This window comes from Aegilops tauschii, chromosome 5 (genome assembly GCF_002575655.3).
Source record: "Aegilops tauschii subsp. strangulata cultivar AL8/78 chromosome 5, Aet v6.0, whole genome shotgun sequence".
In the NCBI taxonomy this organism is placed as follows: domain Eukaryota; kingdom Viridiplantae; phylum Streptophyta; class Magnoliopsida; order Poales; family Poaceae; genus Aegilops; species Aegilops tauschii.
This window is the reverse complement of record NC_053039.3, coordinates 74,672,116-74,692,058: the sequence shown is the minus strand read 5'-3', so window position 1 is coordinate 74,692,058 and position 19,943 is coordinate 74,672,116. Positions and strand designations below refer to the sequence as shown.

Genomic DNA, 19,943 nt, shown 5'->3' with positions numbered 1-19,943 from the left:
AGAACGCGCTCCTCGCGCCAGAAAGCCGCCTCTAGACGCGTGACCAATGAGCAGCGAGCTAAAACATATCGCAAAAGTCAAAAATAATATAACGGGGTTAATATATATCGCGCACATGTGATATGTTTGTCAAGCGGCGCAAAAAATAATTAAAAAGGGAATGCAACACGAGGACTTCCCAGGAGGTCACCGATCCTAGTACTACTCTCGCCCAAGCACGCTTAACTTCGGAGTTCTGATGGGATCCGGTGCTTTAGTGCTGGTATGATCGCATCCAACATGTTACCCCCGCCTTCGTCCCTTATGCTTGCCACTCCCAGGTCCACTACAAAGATGATTGTCATTCTTACTACCATTACAACCGTTGCCTAATAATGGATAATGCCCTATATATACTACTTACTCCCCCCCCTCAAACACGGAGACGAGTTTACCACGGTTTCCACCCCTCCCTCTATACCGCAGCAACACGTATTTTTTTACCCCTTTCAGAACGCGCTCCTCGCGCCACAAAGCCGCCTCTAGACGCGTGACCAATGAGCAGCGAGCTAAAACATATCGCAAATGTCAAAAATAATATAACAGGGTTAATATATATCGCGCACATGTGATATGTTTGTCATGAGGCGCAAAAAATAATTAAAAAGGGAATGCAACACGAGGACTTCCCAGGAGGTCACCCATCCTAGTACTACCCTCGCCCAAGCACGCTTAACTTCGGAGTTCTGATGGGATCCGGTGCTTTAGTGCTGGTATGATCACATCCAACATGTTACCCCCGCCTTCGTCCCTTATGCTTGCCACTCCCAGGTCCACTTCAAAGATGATTGTCATTCTTACTACCATTACAACCGTTGCCTAATAATGGATAATGCCCTATATATACTACTTACTCCCCCCTCAAACACGGAGACGAGTTTACCACGGTTTCCACCCCTCCCTCTATACCGCAGCAACACGTATTTTTTTACCCCTTTCAGAACGCGCTCCTCGCGCCACAAAGACGCCTCTAGACGCGTGACCAATGAGCTAAAACATATCGCAAAAGTCAAAAATAATATAACGGGGTTAATATATATCGCGCACATGTGATTTGTTTCTCATGCGGCGCAAAAAATAATTAAAAAGGGAATGCAACACGAGGACTTCCCAGGAGGTCACCCATCCTAGTACTACCCTCGCCCAAGCACGCTTAACTTCGGAGTTCTGATGGGATCAGGTGCTTTAGTGCTGGTATGATCACATCCAACATGTTACCCCCGCCTTCGTCCCTTATGCTTGCCACTCCCAGGTCCACTTCAAAGATGATTGTCATTCTTACTACCATTACAACCGTTGCCTAATAATGGATAATGCCCTATATATACTACTTACTCCCCCCCCCTCAAACACGGATACGAGTTTACCACGGTTTCCACCCCTCCCTCTATACCGCAGCAACACGTATTTTTTTACCCCTTTCAGAACGCGCTCCTCGCGCCACAAAGACGCCTCTAGACGCGTGACCAATGAGCTAAAACATATCGCAAATGTCAAAAATAATATAACGGGGTTAATATATATCGCGCACATGTGATATGTTTGTCATGAGGCGCAAAAAATAATTAAAAAGGGAATGCAACACGAGGACTTCCCAGGAGGTCACCCATCCTAGTACTACTCTCGCCCAAGCACGCTTAACTTCGGAGTTCTGATGGGATCCGGTGCTTTAGTGCTGGTATGATCGCATCCAACATGTTACCCCCGCCTTCGTCCCTTATGCTTGCCACTCCCAGGTCCACTTCAAAGATGATTGTCATTCTTACTACCATTACAACCGTTGCCTAATAATGGATAATGCCCTATATATACTACTTACTCCCCCCCTCAAACACGGAGACGAGTTTACCACGGTTTCCACCTCTCCCTCTATACCGCAGTAACACGTATTTTTTTACCCCTTTCAGAACGCGCTCCTCGCGCCACAAAGCCGCCTCTAGACGCGTGAACAATGAGCAGCGAGCTAAAACATATCGCAAAAGTCAAAAATAATATAACGGGGTTAATATATATCGCGCACATGTGATATGTTTGTCATGAGGCGCAAAAAATAATTAAAAAGGGAATGCAACACGAGGACTTCCCAGGAGGTCACCGATCCTAGTACTACTCTCGCCCAAGCACGCTTAACTTCGGAGTTCTGATGGGATCCGGTGCTTTAGTGCTGGTATGATCGCATCCAACATGTTACCGCCGCCTTCGTCCCTTATGCTTGCCACTCCCAGGTCCACTGCAAAGATGATTGTCATTCTTACTACCATTACAACCGTTGCCTAATAATGGATAATGCCCTATATATACTACTTACACCCCCCCCTCAAACACGGAGACGAGTTTACCACGGTTTCCACCCCTCCCTCTATACCGCAGCAACACGTATTTTTTTACCCCTTTCAGAACGCGCTCCTCGCGCCACAAAGCCGCCTCTAGACGCGTGACCAATGAGCAGCGAGCTAAAACATATCGCAAATGTCAAAACTAATATAACGGGGTTAATATATATCGCGCACATGTGATATGTTTGTCATGAGGCGCAAAAAATAATTAAAAAGGGAATGCAACACGAGGACTTCCCAGGAGGTCACCCATCCAAGTACTACTCTCGCCCAAGCACGCTTAACTTCGAAGTTCTGATGGGATCCGATGCTTTAGTGCTGGTATGATCGCATCCAACATGTTACCCCCGCCTTCGTCCCTTATGCTTGCCACTCCCAGGTCCACTGCAAAGATGATTGTCATTCTTACTACCATTACAACCGTTGCCTAATAATGGATAATGCCCTATATATACTACTTACTCCCCCCCCCTCAAACACGGAGACGAGGTTACCACGGTTTCCACCCCTCCCTCTATACCGCAGCAACACGTATTTTTTTACCCCTTTCAGAACGCGCTCCTCGCGCCAGAAAGCCGCCTCTAGACGCGTGACCAATGAGCAGCGAGCTAAAACATATCGCAAATGTCAAAAATAATATAACGGGGTTAATATATATCGCGCACATGTGATATGTTTGTCATGAGGCGCAAAAAATAATTAAAAAGGGAATGCAACACGAGGACTTCCCAGGAGGTCACCGATCCTAGTACTACTCTCGCCCAAGCACGCTTAACTTCGGAGTTCTGATGGGATCCGGTGCTTTAGTGCTGGTATGATCGCATCCAACATGTTACCCCCGCCTTCGTCCCTTATGCTTGCCACTCCCAGGTCCACTACAAAGATGATTGTCATTCTTACTACCATTACAACCGTTGCCTAATAATGGATAATGCCCTATATATACTACTTACTCCCCCCCCTCAAACACGGAGACGAGTTTACCACGGTTTCCACCCCCCCCCCTCTATACCGCAGCAACACGTATTTTTTTACCCCTTTCAGAACGCGCTCCTCGCGCTACAAAGCCGCCTCTAGACGCGTGACCAATGAGCAGCGAGCTAAAACATATCGCAAATGTCAAAAAGAATATAACGGGGTTAATATATATCGCGCACATGTGATATGTTTGTCATGAGGCACAAAAAATAATTAAAAAGGGAATGCAACACGAGGACTTCCCAGGAGGTCACCCATCCTAGTACTACTCTCGCCAAGCACGCTTAACTTCGGAGTTCTGATGGGATCCGATGCTTTAGTGCTGGTATGATCGCATCCAACATGTTACCCCCGCCTTCGTCCCTTATGCTTGCGACTCCCAGGTCCACTGCAAAGATGATTGTCATTCTTACTACCATTACAACCGTTGCCTAATAATGGATAATGCCCTATATATACTACTTACTCCCCCCCCCTCAAACACGGAGACGACTTTACCACGGTTTCCACCCCTCCCTCTATACCGCAGCAACACGTATTTTTTTACCCCTTTCAGAACGCGCTCCTCGCGCCACAAAGCCACCTCTAGACGCGTGACCAATGAGCAGCGAGCTAAAACATATCGCAAATGTCAAAAATAATATAACGGGGTTAATATATATCGCGCACATGTGACATGTTTGTCATGAGGCGCCAAAAATAATTAAAAAGGGAATGCAACACGAGGACTTCCCAGGAGGTCACCCATCCTAGTACTACCCTCGCCCAAGCTGGGATCCGGTGCTTTAGTGCTGGTATGATCGCATCCAACATGTTACCCCCGCCTTCGTCCCTTATGCTTGCCACTCCCAGGTCCACTACAAAGATGATTGTCATTCTTACTACCATTACAACCGTTGCCTAATAATGGATAATGCCCTATATATACTACTTACCCCCCCCCTCAAACACGGAGACGAGTTTACCACGGTTTCCACCCCTCCCTCTATACCCCAGCAACACGTATTTTTTTACCCCTTTCAGAACGCGCTCGTCGCGCCACAAAGCCGCCTCTAGACGCGTGACCAATGAGCAGCGAGCTAAAACATATCGCAAATGTCAAAAATAAAATAACGGGGTTAATATATATCGCGCACATGTGATATGTTTGTCATGAGGCGCAAAAAATAATTAAAAAGGGAATGCAGCACGAGGACTTCCCAGGAGGTCACCCATCCAAGTACTACTCTCGCCCAAGCACGCTTAACGTCGAAGTTCTGATGGGATCCGATGCTTTAGTGCTGGTATGATCGCATCCAACATGTTACCTCCGCCTTCGTCCCTTATGCTTGCCACTCCCAGGTCCACTGCAAAGATGATTGTCATTCTTACTACCATTACAACCGTTGCCTAATAATGGATAATGCCCTATATATACTACTTACTCCCCCCCCCTCAAACACGGAGACGAGTTTACCACGGTTTCCACCCCTCCCTCTATACCGCAGCAACACGTATTTTTTTACCCCTTTCAGAACGCGCTCCTCGCGCCACAAAGCCGCCTCTAGACGCGTGACCAATGAGCAGCGAGCTAAAACATATCGCAAATGTCAAAAATAATATAACGGGTTTAATATATATCGCGCACATGTGATATGTTTGTCATGAGGCGCAAAAAATAATTAAAAAGAGAATGCAACACGAGGACTTCCCAGGAGCTCACCGATCCTAGTACTACTCTCGCCCAAGCACGCTTAACTTCGGAGTTCTGATGGGATCCGGTGCTTTAGTGCTGGTATGATCGCATCCAACATGTTACCGCCGCCTTCGTCCCTTATGCTTGCCACTCCCAGGTCCACTGCAAAGATGATTGTCATTCTTACTACCATTACAACCGTTGCCTAATAATGGATAATGCCCTATATATACTACTTACACCCCCCCTCAAACACGGAGACGAGTTTACCACGGTTTCCACCCCTCCCTCTATACCGCAGCAACACGTATTTTTTTACCCCTTTCAGAACGCGCTCCTCGCGCCACAAAGCCGCCTCTAGACGCGTGACCAATGAGCAGCGAGCTAAAACATATCGCAAATGTCAAAACTAATATAACGGGGTTAATATATATCGCGCACATGTGATATGTTTGTCATGAGGCGCAAAAAATAATTAAAAAGGGAATGCAACACGAGGACTTCCCAGGAGGTCACCCATCCAAGTACTACTCTCGCCCAAGCACGCTTAACTTCGGAGTTCTGATGGGATCCGGTGCTTTAGTGCTGGTATGATCGCATCCAACATGTTACCCCCGCCTTCGTCCCTTATGCTTGCCACTCCCAGGTCCACTACAAAGATGATTGTCATTCTTACTACCATTACAACCGTTGCCTAATAATGGATAATGCCCTATATATACTACTTACTCCCCCCCCTCAAACACGGAGACGAGTTTACCACGGTTTCCACCCCCCCCCTCTATACCGCAGCAACACGTATTTTTTTACCCCTTTCAGAACGCGCTCCTCGCGCTACAAAGCCGCCTCTAGACGCGTGACCAATGAGCAGCGAGCTAAAACATATCGCAAATGTCAAAAAGAATATAACGGGGTTAAAATATATCGCGCACATGTGATATGTTTGTCATGAGGCACAAAAAATAATTAAAAAGGGAATGCAACACGAGGACTTCCCAGGAGGTCACCCATCCTAGTACTACTCTCGCCAAGCACGCTTAACTTCGGAGTTCTGATGGGATCCGATGCTTTAGTGCTGGTATTATCGCATCCAACATGTTACCCCCGCCTTCGTCCCTTATGCTTGCGACTCCCAGGTCCACTGCAAAGATGATTGTCATTCTTACTACCATTACAACCGTTGCCTAATAATGGATAATGCCCTATATATACTACTTACTCCCCCCCCTCAAACACGGAGACGACTTTACCACGGTTTCCACCCCTCCCTCTATACCGCAGCAACACGTATTTTTTTACCCCTTTCAGAACGCGCTCCTCGCGCCACAAAGCCACCTCTAGACGCGTGACCAATGAGCAGCGAGCTAAAACATATCGCAAATGTCAAAAATAATATAACGGGGTTAATATATATCGCGCACATGTGACATGTTTGTCATGAGGCGCCAAAAATAATTAAAAAGGGAATGCAACACGAGGACTTCCCAGGAGGTCACCCATCCTAGTACTACCCTCGCCCAAGCTGGGATCCGGTGCTTTAGTGCTGGTATGATCGCATCCAACATGTTACCCCCGCCATCGTCCCTTATGCTTGCCACTCCCAGGTCCACTACAAAGATGATTGTCATTCTTACTACCATTACAACCGTTGCCTAATAATGGATAATGCCCTATATATACTACTTACCCCCCCCCCTCAAACACGGAGACGAGTTTACCACGGTTTCCACCCCTCCCTCTATACCCCAGCAACACGTATTTTTTTACCCCTTTCAGAACGCGCTCGTCGCGCCACAAAGCCGCCTCTAGACGCGTGACCAATGAGCAGCGAGCTAAAACATATCGCAAATGTCAAAAATAAAATAACGGGGTTAATATATATCGCGCACATGTGATATGTTTGTCATGAGGCGCAAAAAATAATTAAAAAGGGAATGCAGCACGAGGACTTCCCAGGAGGTCACCCATCCAAGTACTACTCTCGCCCAAGCACGCTTAACGTCGAAGTTCTGATGGGATCCGATGCTTTAGTGCTGGTATGATCGCATCCAACATGTTACCTCCGCCTTCGTCCCTTATGCTTGCCACTCCCAGGTCCACTGCAAAGATGATTGTCATTCTTACTACCATTACAACCGTTGCCTAATAATGGATAATGCCCTATATATACTACTTACTCCCCCCCCCTCAAACACGGAGACGAGTTTACCACGGTTTCCACCCCTCCCTCTATACCGCAGCAACACGTATTTTTTTACCCCTTTCAGAACGCGCTCCTCGCGCCACAAAGCCGCCTCTAGACGCGTGACCAATGAGCAGCGAGCTAAAACATATCGCAAATGTCAAAAATAATATAACGGGTTTAATATATATCGCGCACATGTGATATGTTTGTCATGAGGCGCAAAAAATAATTAAAAAGAGAATGCAACACGAGGACTTCCCAGGAGGTCACCGATCCTAGTACTACTCTCGCCCAAGCACGCTTAACTTCGGAGTTCTGATGGGATCCGGTGCTTTAGTGCTGGTATGATCGCATCCAACATGTTACCGCCGCCTTCGTCCCTTATGCTTGCCACTCCCAGGTCCACTGCAAAGATGATTGTCATTCTTACTACCATTACAACCGTTGCCTAATAATGGATAATGCCCTATATATACTACTTACACCCCCCCTCAAACACGGAGACGAGTTTACCACGGTTTCCACCCCTCCCTCTATACCGCAGCAACACGTATTTTTTTACCCCTTTCAGAACGCGCTCCTCGCGCCACAAAGCCGCCTCTAGACGCGTGACCAATGAGCAGCGACTAAAACATATCGCAAATGTCAAAACTAATATAACGGGGTTAATATATATCGCGCACATGTGATATGTTTGTCATGAGGCGCAAAAAATAATTAAAAAGGGAATGCAACACGAGGACTTCCCAGGAGGTCACCCATCCAAGTACTACTCTCGCCCAAGCACGCTTATCTTCGAAGTTCTGATGGGATCCGATGCTTTAGTGCTGGTATGATCGCATCCAACATGTTACCCCCGCCTTCGTCCCTTATGCTTGCCACTCCCAGGTCCACTACAAAGATGATTGTCATTCTTACTACCATTACAACCGTTGCCTAATAATGGATAATGCCCTATATATACTACTTACTCCCCCCCCCCTCAAACACGGAGACGAGGTTACCACGGTTTCCACCCCTCCCTCTATACCGCAGCAACACGTATTTTTTTACCCCTTTCAGAACGCGCTCCTCGCGCCAGAAAGCCGCCTCTAGACGCGTGACCAATGAGCAGCGAGCTAAAACATATCGCAAATGTCAAAAATAATATAACGGGGTTAATATATATCGCGCACATGTGATATGTTTGTCATGAGGCGCAAAAAATAATTAAAAAGGGAATGCAACACGAGGACTTCCCAGGAGGTCACCGATCCTAGTACTACTCTCGCCCAAGCACGCTTAACTTCGGAGTTCTGATGGGATCCGGTGCTTTAGTGCTGGTATGATCGCATCCAACATGTTACCCCCGCCTTCGTCCCTTATGCTTGCCACTCCCAGGTCCACTACAAAGATGATTGTCATTCTTACTACCATTACAACCGTTGCCTAATAATGGATAATGCCCTATATATACTACTTACTCCCCCCCCCCCTCAAACACGGAGACGAGTTTACCACGGTTTCCACCCCCCCTCTATACCGCAGCAACACGTATTTTTTTACCCCTTTCAGAACGCGCTCCTCGCGCTACAAAGCCGCCTCTAGACGCGTGACCAATGAGCAGCGAGCTAAAACATATCGCAAATGTCAAAAAGAATATAACGGGGTTAATATATATCGCGCACATGTGATATGTTTGTCATGAGGCACAAAAAATAATTAAAAAGGGAATGCAACACGAGGACTTCCCAGGAGGTCACCCATCCTAGTACTACTCTCGCCAAGCACGCTTAACTTTGGAGTTCTGATGGGATCCGATGCTTTAGTGCTGGTATGATCGCATCCAACATGTTACCCCCGCCTTCGTCCCTTATGCTTGCGACTCCCAGGTCCACTGCAAAGATGATTGTCATTCTTACTACCATTACAACCGTTGCCTAATAATGGATAATGCCCTATATATACTACTTACTCCCCCCCCTCAAACACGGAGACGACTTTACCACGGTTTCCACCCCTCCCTCTATACCGCAGCAACACGTATTTTTTTACCCCTTTCAGAACGCGCTCCTCGCGCCACAAAGCCACCTCTAGACGCGTGACCAATGAGCAGCGAGCTAAAACATATCGCAAATGTCAAAAATAATATAACGGGGTTAATATATATCGCGCACATGTGACATGTTTGTCATGAGGCGCCAAAAATAATTAAAAAGGGAATGCAACACGAGGACTTCCCAGGAGGTCACCCATCCTAGTACTACCCTCGCCCAAGCTGGGATCCGGTGCTTTAGTGCTGGTATGATCGCATCCAACATGTTACCCCCGCCTTCGTCCCTTATGCTTGCCACTCCCAGGTCCACTACAAAGATGATTGTCATTCTTACTACCATTACAACCGTTGCCTAATAATGGATAATGCCCTATATATACTACTTACCCCCCCCCCTCAAACACGGAGACGAGTTTACCACGGTTTCCACCCCTCCCTCTATACCCCAGCAACACGTATTTTTTTACCCCTTTCAGAACGCGCTCGTCGCGCCACAAAGCCGCCTCTAGACGCGTGACCAATGAGCAGCGAGCTAAAACATATCGCAAATGTCAAAAATAAAATAACGGGGTTAATATATATCGCGCACATGTGATATGTTTGTCATGAGGCGCAAAAAATAATTAAAAAGGGAATGCAGCACGAGGACTTCCCAGGAGGTCACCCATCCAAGTACTACTCTCGCCCAAGCACGCTTAACGTCGAAGTTCTGATGGGATCCGATGCTTTAGTGCTGGTATGATCGCATCCAACATGTTACCTCCGCCTTCGTCCCTTATGCTTGCCACTCCCAGGTCCACTGCAAAGATGATTGTCAGTCTTACTACCATTACAACCGTTGCCTAATAATGGATAATGCCCTATATATACTACTTACTCCCCCCCCCTCAAACACGGAGACGAGTTTACCACGGTTTCCACCCCTCCCTCTATACCGCAGCAACACGTATTTTTTTACCCCTTTCAGAACGCGCTCCTCGCGCCACAAAGCCGCCTCTAGACGCGTGACCAATGAGCAGCGAGCTAAAACATATCGCAAATGTCAAAAATAATATAACGGGTTTAATATATATCGCGCACATGTGATATGTTTGTCATGAGGCGCAAAAAATAATTAAAAAGAGAATGCAACACCAGGACTTCCCAGGAGGTCACCGATCCTAGTACTAGTCTCGCCCAAGCACGCTTAACTTTTGAGTTCTGATGGGATCCGATGCTTTAGTGCTGGTATGATCGCATCCAACATGTTACCCCCGCCTTCGTGCCTTATGCTTGCGACTCCCAGGTCCACTGCAAAGATGATTGTCATTCTTACTACCATTACAACCGTTGCCTAATAATGGATAATGCCCTATATATACTACTTACTCCCCCCCCTCAAACACGGAGACGAGTTTACCACGGTTTCCACCCCTCCCTCTATACCACAGCAACACGTATTTTTTTACCCCTTTCAGAACGCGCTCCTCGCGCCACAAAGCCACCTCTAGACGCGTGACCAATGAGCAGCGAGCTAAAACATATCGCAAATGTCAAAAATAATATAACGGGGTTAATATATATCGCGCACATGTGACATGTTTGTCATGAGGCGCCAACAATAATTAAAAAGGGAATGCAACACGAGGACTTCCCAGGAGGTCACCCATCCTAGTACTACCCTCGCCCAAGCTGGGATCCGGTGCTTTAGTGCTGGTATGATCGCATCCAACATGTTACCCCCGCCTTCGTCCCTTATGCTTGCCACTCCCAGGTCCACTGCAAAGATGATTGTCATTCTTACTACCATTACAACCGTTGCCTAATAATGGATAATGCCCTATATATACTACTTACCCCCCCCCTCAAACACGGAGACGAGTTTACCGCGGTTTCACCCCTCCCTCTATACCCCGGCAACACGTATTTTTACACCTTTCAGAACGCGCTCCTCGCGCCACAAAGCCGCCTCTAGACGCGTGACCAATGAGCAGCGAGCTAAAACATATCGCAAATGTCAAAAATAATATAACGGGGTTAATATATATCGCGCACATGTGATATATTTGTCATGAGGCGCAAAAAATAATTAAAAAGGGAATGCAACACGAGGACTTCCCAGGAGGTCACCCATCCTAGTACTACTCTCGCCCAAGCACGCGTAACTTCGGAGTTCTGATGGGATCCGGTGCTTTAGTGCTGGTATGATCGCATCCAACATGTTACCCCCGCCTTCGTCCCTTATGCTTGCCACTCCCAGGTCCACTGCAAAGATGATTGTCATTCTTACTACCATTACAACCGTTGCCTAATAATGGATAATGCCCTATATATACTACTTACTCCCCCCCCCCCTCAAACACGGAGACGAGTTTACCACGGTTTCCACCCCTCCCTCTATACCGCAGCAACACGTATTTTTTTACCCCTTTCAGAACGCGCTCCTCGCGCCACAAAGCCGCCTCTAGACGCGTGACCAATGAGCAGCGAGCTAAAACATATCGCAAATGTCAAAAATAATATAACGGGTTTAATATATATCGCGCACATGTGATATGTTTGTCATGAGGCGCAAAAAATAATTAAAAAGAGAATGCAACACGAGGACTTCCCAGGAGGTCACCGATCCTAGTACTACTCTCGCCCAAGCACGCTTAACTTCGGAGTTCTGATGGGATCCGGTGCTTTAGTGCTGGTATGATCGCATCCAACATGTTACCGCCGCCTTCGTCCCTTATGCTTGCCACTCCCAGGTCCACTGCAAAGATGATTGTCATTCTTACTACCATTACAACCGTTGCCTAATAATGGATAATGCCCTATATATACTACTTACACCCCCCCTCAAACACGGAGACGAGTTTACCACGGTTTCCACCCCTCCCTCTATACCGCAGCAACACGTATTTTTTTACCCCTTTCAGAACGCGCTCCTCGCGCCACAAAGCCGCCTCTAGACGCGTGACCAATGAGCAGCGACTAAAACATATCGCAAATGTCAAAACTAATATAACGGGGTTAATATATATCGCGCACATGTGATATGTTTGTCATGAGGCGCAAAAAATAATTAAAAAGGGAATGCAACACGAGGACTTCCCAGGAGGTCACCCATCCAAGTACTACTCTCGCCCAAGCACGCTTATCTTCGAAGTTCTGATGGGATCCGATGCTTTAGTGCTGGTATGATCGCATCCAACATGTTACCCCCGCCTTCGTCCCTTATGCTTGCCACTCCCAGGTCCACTGCAAAGATGATTGTCATTCTTACTACCATTACAACCGTTGCCTAATAATGGATAATGCCCTATATATACTACTTACTCCCCCCCCCTCAAACACGGAGACGAGGTTACCACGGTTTCCACCCCTCCCTCTATACCGCAGCAACACGTATTTTTTTACCCCTTTCAGAACGCGCTCCTCGCGCCAGAAAGCCGCCTCTAGACGCGTGACCAATGAGCAGCGAGCTAAAACATATCGCAAATGTCAAAAATAATATAACGGGGTTAATATATATCGCGCACATGTGATATGTTTGTCATGAGGCGCAAAAAATAATTAAAAAGGGAATGCAACACGAGGACTTCCCAGGAGGTCACCGATCCTAGTACTACTCTCGCCCAAGCACGCTTAACTTCGGAGTTCTGATGGGATCCGGTGCTTTAGTGCTGGTATGATCGCATCCAACATGTTACCCCCGCCTTCGTCCCTTATGCTTGCCACTCCCAGGTCCACTACAAAGATGATTGTCATTCTTACTACCATTACAACCGTTGCCTAATAATGGATAATGCCCTATATATACTACTTACTCCCCCCCCCCCTCAAACACGGAGACGAGTTTACCACGGTTTCCACCCCCCCTCTATACCGCAGCAACACGTATTTTTTTACCCCTTTCAGAACGCGCTCCTCGCGCTACAAAGCCGCCTCTAGACGCGTGACCAATGAGCAGCGAGCTAAAACATATCGCAAATGTCAAAAAGAATATAACGGGGTTAATATATATCGCGCACATGTGATATGTTTGTCATGAGGCACAAAAAATAATTAAAAAGGGAATGCAACACGAGGACTTCCCAGGAGGTCACCCATCCTAGTACTACTCTCGCCAAGCACGCTTAACTTTGGAGTTCTGATGGGATCCGATGCTTTAGTGCTGGTATGATCGCATCCAACATGTTACCCCCGCCTTCGTCCCTTATGCTTGCGACTCCCAGGTCCACTGCAAAGATGATTGTCATTCTTACTACCATTACAACCGTTGCCTAATAATGGATAATGCCCTATATATACTACTTACTCCCCCCCCTCAAACACGGAGACGACTTTACCACGGTTTCCACCCCTCCCTCTATACCGCAGCAACACGTATTTTTTTACCCCTTTCAGAACGCGCTCCTCGCGCCACAAAGCCACCTCTAGACGCGTGACCAATGAGCAGCGAGCTAAAACATATCGCAAATGTCAAAAATAATATAACGGGGTTAATATATATCGCGCACATGTGACATGTTTGTCATGAGGCGCCAAAAATAATTAAAAAGGGAATGCAACACGAGGACTTCCCAGGAGGTCACCCATCCTAGTACTACCCTCGCCCAAGCTGGGATCCGGTGCTTTAGTGCTGGTATGATCGCATCCAACATGTTACCCCCGCCTTCGTCCCTTATGCTTGCCACTCCCAGGTCCACTACAAAGATGATTGTCATTCTTACTACCATTACAACCGTTGCCTAATAATGGATAATGCCCTATATATACTACTTACCCCCCCCCCCTCAAACACGGAGACGAGTTTACCACGGTTTCCACCCCTCCCTCTATACCCCAGCAACACGTATTTTTTTACCCCTTTCAGAACGCGCTCGTCGCGCCACAAAGCCGCCTCTAGACGCGTGACCAATGAGCAGCGAGCTAAAACATATCGCAAATGTCAAAAATAAAATAACGGGGTTAATATATATCGCGCACATGTGATATGTTTGTCATGAGGCGCAAAAAATAATTAAAAAGGGAATGCAGCACGAGGACTTCCCAGGAGGTCACCCATCCAAGTACTACTCTCGCCCAAGCACGCTTAACGTCGAAGTTCTGATGGGATCCGATGCTTTAGTGCTGGTATGATCGCATCCAACATGTTACCTCCGCCTTCGTCCCTTATGCTTGCCACTCCCAGGTCCACTGCAAAGATGATTGTCAGTCTTACTACCATTACAACCGTTGCCTAATAATGGATAATGCCCTATATATACTACTTACTCCCCCCCCCCCCTCAAACACGGAGACGAGTTTACCACGGTTTCCACCCCTCCCTCTATACCGCAGCAACACGTATTTTTTTACCCCTTTCAGAACGCGCTCCTCGCGCCACAAAGCCGCCTCTAGACGCGTGACCAATGAGCAGCGAGCTAAAACATATCGCAAATGTCAAAAATAATATAACGGGTTTAATATATATCGCGCACATGTGATATGTTTGTCATGAGGCGCAAAAAATAATTAAAAAGAGAATGCAACACCAGGACTTCCCAGGAGGTCACCGATCCTAGTACTAGTCTCGCCCAAGCACGCTTAAATTTTGAGTTCTGATGGGATCCGATGCTTTAGTGCTGGTATGATCGCATCCAACATGTTACCCCCGCCTTCGTGCCTTATGCTTGCGACTCCCAGGTCCACTGCAAAGATGATTGTCATTCTTACTACCATTACAACCGTTGCCTAATAATGGATAATGCCCTATATATACTACTTACTCCCCCCCCTCAAACACGGAGACGAGTTTACCACGGTTTCCACCCCTCCCTCTATACCACAGCAACACGTATTTTTTTACCCCTTTCAGAACGCGCTCCTCGCGCCACAAAGCCACCTCTAGACGCGTGACCAATGAGCAGCGAGCTAAAACATATCGCAAATGTCAAAAATAATATAACGGGGTTAATATATATCGCGCACATGTGACATGTTTGTCATGAGGCGCCAACAATAATTAAAAAGGGAATGCAACACGAGGACTTCCCAGGAGGTCACCCATCCTAGTACTACCCTCGCCCAAGCTGGGATCCGGTGCTTTAGTGCTGGTATGATCGCATCCAACATGTTACCCCCGCCTTCGTCCCTTATGCTTGCCACTCCCAGGTCCACTGCAAAGATGATTGTCATTCTTACTACCATTACAACCGTTGCCTAATAATGGATAATGCCCTATATATACTACTTACCCCCCCCCTCAAACACGGAGACGAGTTTACCGCGGTTTCACCCCTCCCTCTATACCCCGGCAACACGTATTTTTACACCTTTCAGAACGCGCTCCTCGCGCCACAAAGCCGCCTCTAGACGCGTGACCAATGAGCAGCGAGCTAAAACATATCGCAAATGTCAAAAATAATATAACGGGGTTAATATATATCGCGCACATGTGATATATTTGTCATGAGGCGCAAAAAATAATTAAAAAGGGAATGCAACACGAGGACTTCCCAGGAGGTCACCCATCCTAGTACTACTCTCGCCCAAGCACGCGTAACTTCGGAGTTCTGATGGGATCCGGTGCTTTAGTGCTGGTATGATCGCATCCAACATGTTACCCCCGCCTTCGTCCCTTATGCTTGCCACTCCCAGGTCCACTGCAAAGATGATTGTCATTCTTACTACCATTACAACCGTTGCCTAATAATGGATAATGCCCTATATATACTACTTACTCCCCCCCCCCTCAAACACGGAGACGAGTTTACCACGGTTTCCACCCCTCCCTCTATACCGCAGCAACACGTATTTTTTTACCCCTTTCAGAACGGGCTCCTCGCGCCACAAAGCCGCCTCTAGACGCGTGACCAATGAGCAGCGAGCTAAAACATATCGCAAATGTCAAAAATAATATAACGGGGTTAATATATATCGCGCACATGTGATATGTTTGTCATGAGGCGCAAAAAATAATTAAAAAGGGAATGCAACACGAGGACTACCCAGGAGGTCACCCATCCTAGTACTACTCTTGCCCAAGCACGCTTAACTTTGAAGTTCTGATGGGATCCGGTGCTTTAGTGCTGGTATGATCGCATCCAACATGTTACCCCCGCCTTCGTCCCTTATGCTTGCCACTCCCAGGTCCACTACAAAGATGATTGTCATTCTTACTACCATTACAACCGTTGCCTAATAATGGATAATGCCCTATATATACTACTTACCCCCCCCCCTCAAACACGGAGACGAGTTTACCACGGTTTCCACCCCTCCCTCTATACCCCAGCAACACGTATTTTTTTACCCCTTTCAGAACGCGCTCCTCGCGCCACAAAGCCGCCTCTAGACGCGTGACCAATGAGCAGCGAGCTAAAACATATCGCAAATGTCAAAAATAAAATAACGGGGTTAATATATATCGCGCACATGTGATATGTTTGTCATGAGGCGCAAAAAATAATTAAAAAGGGAATGCAGCACGAGGACTTCCCAGGAGGTCACCCATCCAAGTACTACTCTCGCCCAAGCACGCTTAACGTCGAAGTTCTGATGGGATCCGCTGCTTTAGTGTTGGTATGATCGCATCCAACATGTTACCCCCGCCTTCGTCCCTTATGCTTGCCACTCCCAGGTCCACTGCAAAGATGATTGTCATTCTTACTACCATTACAACCGTTGCCTAATAATGGATAATGCCCTATATATACTACTTACTCCCCCCCTCAAACACGGAGACGAGTTTACCACGGTTTCCACCCCTCCCTCTATACCGCAGCAACACGTATTTTTTTACCCCTTTCAGAACGCGCTCCTCGCGCCACAAAGCCGCCTCTAGACGCGTGACCAATGAGCAGCGAGCTAAAACATATCGCAAGTGTCAAAAATAATATAACGGGTTTAATATATATCGCGCACATGTGATATGTTTGTCATGAGGCGCAAAAAATAATTAAAAAGGGAATGCAACACGAGGACTTCCCAGGAGGTCACCGATCCTAGTACTAGTCTCGCCCAAGCACGCTTAACTTTGGAGTTCTGATGGGATCCGATGCTTTAGTGCTGGTATGATCGCATCCAACATGTTACCCCCGCCTTCGTGCCTTATGCTTGTGACTCCCAGGTCCACTGCAAAGATGATTGTCATTCTTACTACCATTACAACCGTTGCCTAATAATGGATAATGCCCTATATATACTACTTACTCCCCCCCTCAAACACGGAGACGAGTTTACCACGGTTTCCACCCCTCCCTCTATACCGCAGCAACACGTATTTTTTTACCCCTTTCAGAACGCGCTCCTCGCGCCACAAAGCCACCTCTAGACGCGGGACCAATGAGCAGCGAGCTAAAACATATCGCAAATGTCAAAAATAATATAACGGGGTTAATATATATCGCGCACATGTGACATGTTTGTCATGAGGCGCCAAAAATAATTAAAAAGGGAATGCAACACGAGGACTTCCCAGGAGGTCACCCATCCTAGTACTACCCTCGCCCAAGCTGGGATCCGGTGCTTTAGTGCTGGTATGATCGCATCCAACATGTTACCCCCGCCTTCGTCCCTTATGCTTGCCACTCCCAGGTCCACTACAAAGATGATTGTCATTCTTACTACCATTACAACCGTTGCCTAATAATGGATAATGCCCTATATATACTACTTACCCCCCCCCTCAAACACGGAGACGAGTTTACCGCGGTTTCACCCCTCCCTCTATACCCCAGCAACACGTATTTTTTACCCCTTTCAGAACGCGCTCCTCGCGCCACAAAGCCGCCTCTAGACGCGTGACCAATGAGCAGCGAGCTAAAACATATCGCAAATGTCAAAAATAATATAACGGGGTTAATATATATCGCGCACATGTGATATATTTGTCATGAGGCGCAAAAAATAATTAAAAAGGGAATGCAACACGAGGACTTCCCAGGAGGTCACCCATCCTAGTACTACTCTCGCCCAAGCACGCGTAACTTCGGAGTTCTGATGGGATCCGGTGCTTTAGTGTTGGTATGATCGCATCCAACATGTTACCCCCGCCTTCGTCCCTTATGCTTGCCACTCCCAGGTCCACTGCAAAGATGATTGTCATTCTTACTACCATTACAACCGTTGCCTAATAATGGATAATGCCCTATATATACTACTTACTCCCCCCCCTCAAACACGGAGACGAGTTTACCACGGTTTCCACCCCTCCCTCTATACCGCAGCAACACGTATTTTTTTACCCCTTTTCAGAACGGGCTCCTCGCGCCACAAAGCCGCCTCTAGACGCGTGACCAATGAGCAGCGAGCTAAAACATATCGCAAATGTCAAAAATAATATAACGGGGTTAATATATATCGCGCACATGTGATATGTTTGTCATGAGGCACAAAAAATAATTAAAAAGGGAATGCAACACGAGGACTACCCAAGAGGTCACCCATCCTAGTACTACTCTTGCCCAAGCACGCTTAACTTTGAAGTTCTGATGGGATCCGGTGCTTTAGTGCTGGTATGATCGCATCCAACATGTTACCCCCGCCTTCGTCCCTTATGCTTGCCACTTCCAGGTCCACTACAAAGATGATTGTCATTCTTACTACCATTACAACCGTTGCCTAATAATGGATAATGCCCTATATATACTACTTACTACCCCCTCAAACACGGAGACGGGTTTACCACGGTTTCCACCCCTCCCTCTATACCGCAGCAACACGTATTTTTTTACCCCTTTCAGAACGCGCTCCTCGCGCCACAAAGCCGCCTCTAGACGCGTGACCAATGAGCAGCGAGCTAAAACATATCGCAAATGTCAAAAATAATATAACGGGGTTAATATATATCGCGCACATGTGATATGTTTGTCATGAGGCGCAAAAAATAATTAAAAAGGGAATGCAACACGAGGACTTCCCAGGAGGTCACAGATCCTAGTACTACTCTCGCCCAAGCACGCTTAACTTCGGAGTTCTGATGGGATCCGATGCTTTAGTGCTGGTATGATCGCATCCAACATGTTACCCCCGCCTTCGTCCCTTATGCTTGCCACTCCCAGGTCCACTTCAAAGATGATTGTCATTCTTACTACCATTACAACCGTTGCCTAATAATGGATAATGCCCTATATATACTACTTACTCCCCCCCTCAAACACGGAGACGAGTTTACCACGGTTTCCTCCCCTCCCTCTATACCGCAGCAACACGTATTTTTTTACCCCTTTCAGAACGCGCTCCTCGCGCCACAAAGCCGCCTCTAGACGCGTGACCAATGAGCAGCGAGCTAAAACATATCGCAAATGTCAAAAATTATATAACGGGGTTAATATATATCGCGCACATGTGATATGTTTGTCATGAGGCTCAAAAAATAATTAAAAAGGGAATGCAACACGAGGACTTCCCAGGAGGTCACCCATCCTAGTACTACCCTCGCCCAAGCTGGGATCCGGTGCTTTAGTGCTGGTATGATCGCATCCAACATGTTACCCCCGCCTTCGCCCCTTATGCTTGCCACTCCCAGGTCCACTGCAAAGATGATTGTCATTCTTACTACCATTACAACCGTTGCCTAATAATGGATAATGCCCTATATATACTACTTACCCCCCCCCCCCTCAAACACGGAGACGAGTTTACCACGGTTTCCACCCCTCCCTCTATACCCCAGCAACACGTATTTTTTTACCCCTTTCAGAACGCGCTCCTCGCGCCACAAAGCCGCCTCTAGACGCGTGA

General features: G+C 47.2%; 33 non-coding genes across 33 annotated transcripts; all 33 read right to left on the bottom strand.

Annotated features, from left to right (window-relative positions):
* Nucleotides 1-157: 157 nt before the first annotated feature.
* LOC141023644 (5S ribosomal RNA) lies at nucleotides 158-276 on the bottom strand. Its single transcript, XR_012185244.1, has one exon. It is a non-coding gene; the product is annotated as a 5S ribosomal RNA (ribosomal RNA).
* A 371-nt stretch (nucleotides 277-647) lies between these two features.
* LOC141023911 (5S ribosomal RNA) lies at nucleotides 648-766 on the bottom strand. The gene has a single exon (XR_012185509.1). It is a non-coding gene; the product is annotated as a 5S ribosomal RNA (ribosomal RNA).
* A 362-nt stretch (nucleotides 767-1,128) lies between these two features.
* LOC141023524 (5S ribosomal RNA) lies at nucleotides 1,129-1,247 on the bottom strand. Its single transcript, XR_012185124.1, has one exon. It is a non-coding gene; the product is annotated as a 5S ribosomal RNA (ribosomal RNA).
* A 365-nt stretch (nucleotides 1,248-1,612) lies between these two features.
* On the bottom strand, nucleotides 1,613-1,731 carry LOC141024949 (5S ribosomal RNA). The gene has a single exon (XR_012186446.1). It is a non-coding gene; the product is annotated as a 5S ribosomal RNA (ribosomal RNA).
* A 370-nt stretch (nucleotides 1,732-2,101) lies between these two features.
* LOC141023643 (5S ribosomal RNA) lies at nucleotides 2,102-2,220 on the bottom strand. The gene has a single exon (XR_012185243.1). It is a non-coding gene; the product is annotated as a 5S ribosomal RNA (ribosomal RNA).
* Nucleotides 2,221-2,591: 371 nt separating this feature from the next.
* Nucleotides 2,592-2,710, bottom strand: LOC141023723 (5S ribosomal RNA). Its single transcript, XR_012185321.1, has one exon. It is a non-coding gene; the product is annotated as a 5S ribosomal RNA (ribosomal RNA).
* A 372-nt stretch (nucleotides 2,711-3,082) lies between these two features.
* On the bottom strand, nucleotides 3,083-3,201 carry LOC141023642 (5S ribosomal RNA). Its single transcript, XR_012185242.1, has one exon. It is a non-coding gene; the product is annotated as a 5S ribosomal RNA (ribosomal RNA).
* A 373-nt stretch (nucleotides 3,202-3,574) lies between these two features.
* On the bottom strand, nucleotides 3,575-3,692 carry LOC141024220 (5S ribosomal RNA). The gene has a single exon (XR_012185818.1). It is a non-coding gene; the product is annotated as a 5S ribosomal RNA (ribosomal RNA).
* An 839-nt stretch (nucleotides 3,693-4,531) lies between these two features.
* On the bottom strand, nucleotides 4,532-4,650 carry LOC141024258 (5S ribosomal RNA). The gene has a single exon (XR_012185856.1). It is a non-coding gene; the product is annotated as a 5S ribosomal RNA (ribosomal RNA).
* Nucleotides 4,651-5,022: 372 nt separating this feature from the next.
* LOC141024247 (5S ribosomal RNA) lies at nucleotides 5,023-5,141 on the bottom strand. Its single transcript, XR_012185845.1, has one exon. It is a non-coding gene; the product is annotated as a 5S ribosomal RNA (ribosomal RNA).
* Nucleotides 5,142-5,511: 370 nt separating this feature from the next.
* LOC141023901 (5S ribosomal RNA) lies at nucleotides 5,512-5,630 on the bottom strand. The gene has a single exon (XR_012185499.1). It is a non-coding gene; the product is annotated as a 5S ribosomal RNA (ribosomal RNA).
* A 372-nt stretch (nucleotides 5,631-6,002) lies between these two features.
* Nucleotides 6,003-6,120, bottom strand: LOC141024326 (5S ribosomal RNA). Its single transcript, XR_012185923.1, has one exon. It is a non-coding gene; the product is annotated as a 5S ribosomal RNA (ribosomal RNA).
* An 839-nt stretch (nucleotides 6,121-6,959) lies between these two features.
* Nucleotides 6,960-7,078, bottom strand: LOC141024257 (5S ribosomal RNA). Its single transcript, XR_012185855.1, has one exon. It is a non-coding gene; the product is annotated as a 5S ribosomal RNA (ribosomal RNA).
* Nucleotides 7,079-7,450: 372 nt separating this feature from the next.
* Nucleotides 7,451-7,569, bottom strand: LOC141023711 (5S ribosomal RNA). The gene has a single exon (XR_012185310.1). It is a non-coding gene; the product is annotated as a 5S ribosomal RNA (ribosomal RNA).
* A 369-nt stretch (nucleotides 7,570-7,938) lies between these two features.
* LOC141024016 (5S ribosomal RNA) lies at nucleotides 7,939-8,057 on the bottom strand. Its single transcript, XR_012185614.1, has one exon. It is a non-coding gene; the product is annotated as a 5S ribosomal RNA (ribosomal RNA).
* A 373-nt stretch (nucleotides 8,058-8,430) lies between these two features.
* Nucleotides 8,431-8,549, bottom strand: LOC141023640 (5S ribosomal RNA). Its single transcript, XR_012185240.1, has one exon. It is a non-coding gene; the product is annotated as a 5S ribosomal RNA (ribosomal RNA).
* Nucleotides 8,550-8,922: 373 nt separating this feature from the next.
* On the bottom strand, nucleotides 8,923-9,040 carry LOC141024369 (5S ribosomal RNA). The gene has a single exon (XR_012185966.1). It is a non-coding gene; the product is annotated as a 5S ribosomal RNA (ribosomal RNA).
* An 839-nt stretch (nucleotides 9,041-9,879) lies between these two features.
* Nucleotides 9,880-9,998, bottom strand: LOC141024256 (5S ribosomal RNA). Its single transcript, XR_012185854.1, has one exon. It is a non-coding gene; the product is annotated as a 5S ribosomal RNA (ribosomal RNA).
* A 372-nt stretch (nucleotides 9,999-10,370) lies between these two features.
* LOC141024542 (5S ribosomal RNA) lies at nucleotides 10,371-10,489 on the bottom strand. The gene has a single exon (XR_012186140.1). It is a non-coding gene; the product is annotated as a 5S ribosomal RNA (ribosomal RNA).
* An 835-nt stretch (nucleotides 10,490-11,324) lies between these two features.
* LOC141025238 (5S ribosomal RNA) lies at nucleotides 11,325-11,443 on the bottom strand. Its single transcript, XR_012186736.1, has one exon. It is a non-coding gene; the product is annotated as a 5S ribosomal RNA (ribosomal RNA).
* Nucleotides 11,444-11,817: 374 nt separating this feature from the next.
* Nucleotides 11,818-11,936, bottom strand: LOC141023710 (5S ribosomal RNA). Its single transcript, XR_012185309.1, has one exon. It is a non-coding gene; the product is annotated as a 5S ribosomal RNA (ribosomal RNA).
* Nucleotides 11,937-12,305: 369 nt separating this feature from the next.
* LOC141024015 (5S ribosomal RNA) lies at nucleotides 12,306-12,424 on the bottom strand. The gene has a single exon (XR_012185613.1). It is a non-coding gene; the product is annotated as a 5S ribosomal RNA (ribosomal RNA).
* Nucleotides 12,425-12,796: 372 nt separating this feature from the next.
* LOC141023639 (5S ribosomal RNA) lies at nucleotides 12,797-12,915 on the bottom strand. The gene has a single exon (XR_012185239.1). It is a non-coding gene; the product is annotated as a 5S ribosomal RNA (ribosomal RNA).
* Nucleotides 12,916-13,288: 373 nt separating this feature from the next.
* LOC141024368 (5S ribosomal RNA) lies at nucleotides 13,289-13,406 on the bottom strand. The gene has a single exon (XR_012185965.1). It is a non-coding gene; the product is annotated as a 5S ribosomal RNA (ribosomal RNA).
* Nucleotides 13,407-14,246: 840 nt separating this feature from the next.
* LOC141024255 (5S ribosomal RNA) lies at nucleotides 14,247-14,365 on the bottom strand. Its single transcript, XR_012185853.1, has one exon. It is a non-coding gene; the product is annotated as a 5S ribosomal RNA (ribosomal RNA).
* A 375-nt stretch (nucleotides 14,366-14,740) lies between these two features.
* On the bottom strand, nucleotides 14,741-14,859 carry LOC141024552 (5S ribosomal RNA). Its single transcript, XR_012186150.1, has one exon. It is a non-coding gene; the product is annotated as a 5S ribosomal RNA (ribosomal RNA).
* Nucleotides 14,860-15,694: 835 nt separating this feature from the next.
* Nucleotides 15,695-15,813, bottom strand: LOC141025237 (5S ribosomal RNA). The gene has a single exon (XR_012186735.1). It is a non-coding gene; the product is annotated as a 5S ribosomal RNA (ribosomal RNA).
* Nucleotides 15,814-16,186: 373 nt separating this feature from the next.
* LOC141024294 (5S ribosomal RNA) lies at nucleotides 16,187-16,305 on the bottom strand. The gene has a single exon (XR_012185891.1). It is a non-coding gene; the product is annotated as a 5S ribosomal RNA (ribosomal RNA).
* A 371-nt stretch (nucleotides 16,306-16,676) lies between these two features.
* On the bottom strand, nucleotides 16,677-16,795 carry LOC141024480 (5S ribosomal RNA). The gene has a single exon (XR_012186078.1). It is a non-coding gene; the product is annotated as a 5S ribosomal RNA (ribosomal RNA).
* A 370-nt stretch (nucleotides 16,796-17,165) lies between these two features.
* On the bottom strand, nucleotides 17,166-17,284 carry LOC141024316 (5S ribosomal RNA). Its single transcript, XR_012185913.1, has one exon. It is a non-coding gene; the product is annotated as a 5S ribosomal RNA (ribosomal RNA).
* An 835-nt stretch (nucleotides 17,285-18,119) lies between these two features.
* LOC141023965 (5S ribosomal RNA) lies at nucleotides 18,120-18,238 on the bottom strand. Its single transcript, XR_012185563.1, has one exon. It is a non-coding gene; the product is annotated as a 5S ribosomal RNA (ribosomal RNA).
* Nucleotides 18,239-18,610: 372 nt separating this feature from the next.
* LOC141024320 (5S ribosomal RNA) lies at nucleotides 18,611-18,729 on the bottom strand. Its single transcript, XR_012185917.1, has one exon. It is a non-coding gene; the product is annotated as a 5S ribosomal RNA (ribosomal RNA).
* Nucleotides 18,730-19,098: 369 nt separating this feature from the next.
* LOC141024386 (5S ribosomal RNA) lies at nucleotides 19,099-19,217 on the bottom strand. The gene has a single exon (XR_012185983.1). It is a non-coding gene; the product is annotated as a 5S ribosomal RNA (ribosomal RNA).
* Between the last annotated feature and the right edge of the window lie 726 nt (nucleotides 19,218-19,943).